General features: G+C 65.3%; 1 protein-coding gene across 1 annotated transcript in view; it reads left to right on the forward strand.

Moving 5' to 3' along the window:
• TEAD3 (TEA domain family member 3) overlaps window positions 1-769 on the forward strand; it is a 31,525-nt gene that overhangs the window by 25,289 nt on the left and 5,467 nt on the right. The window lies entirely within an intron of this gene.

Below are 769 nucleotides of genomic sequence, written 5' to 3' on the forward strand. Positions count from 1 at the left end.
AGATGGGGCCTGGCTGCCCGCGGGGGTGGGGGGGGAGGATGGACGGACACACAGCAGTCCCAGGAAGGGGGCACAGTGGTGCCAGGGCAGCCCATGGTTCCAGGGGCCAAGGGAGCCGAGCGAGGAAAAACTGGATCATCCTCTCTTCTCTGGTTGGCTTTTCTTTCCTTCCTTCCTCCTTAACTGGAGCCCGACTAACCCTTCCGTAACCGTTCCCACCGAGCTTCGTGGCGGTGGTGGGGAGGGTGATGATGGAGGGAGGGGGGGTGGTGGCATCGCCGAAGGACCGAGCCCTGCTCGGGTTGGACCCCCACGGTACAAGGTGGGGGACAGAGCGGTCCCCACCCGCCACTGGGGACAGCCGGCTCCTGGCTGGGCTGCGTGGCTCGGGATGCTCCTGGGTTCATCCCTGGACCGTCCCACCGGGGAGCATCTCCTTGGGCAGGATCCAGGGGGAGACACTACTGCCTTGCCGAGGGTGTGGGAACCCAGAAAACTTTCCAGCCCCCTGCCAGGCACCAAGACCACACGGTCCCAAAAGCATCACCAGCTCCCCGTCCCCCTGTCCCCCCCGTCCCGGGTGCTGTGGCCAAACCTCCAACACTGAAGTTGGCAGCAGGGGCCACCGTCAGAGCCTGTGCTTGAATTTTGGTCCCCAAAGCTTTAAGGAGCTCTGGCTCACGCTGCCTGGGAGCCCACCAAGCCGTGCCCTCCAAAGCCCTTCAGCAGGGACCCCGGTGCCCCATGAGCAGGGTGCCAGGAGGGAGCC

This window comes from Charadrius vociferus, unplaced genomic scaffold (assembly GCF_000708025.1).
Source record: "Charadrius vociferus isolate BGI_N301 unplaced genomic scaffold, ASM70802v2 scaffold1511, whole genome shotgun sequence".
NCBI lineage: Eukaryota > Metazoa > Chordata > Aves > Charadriiformes > Charadriidae > Charadrius > Charadrius vociferus.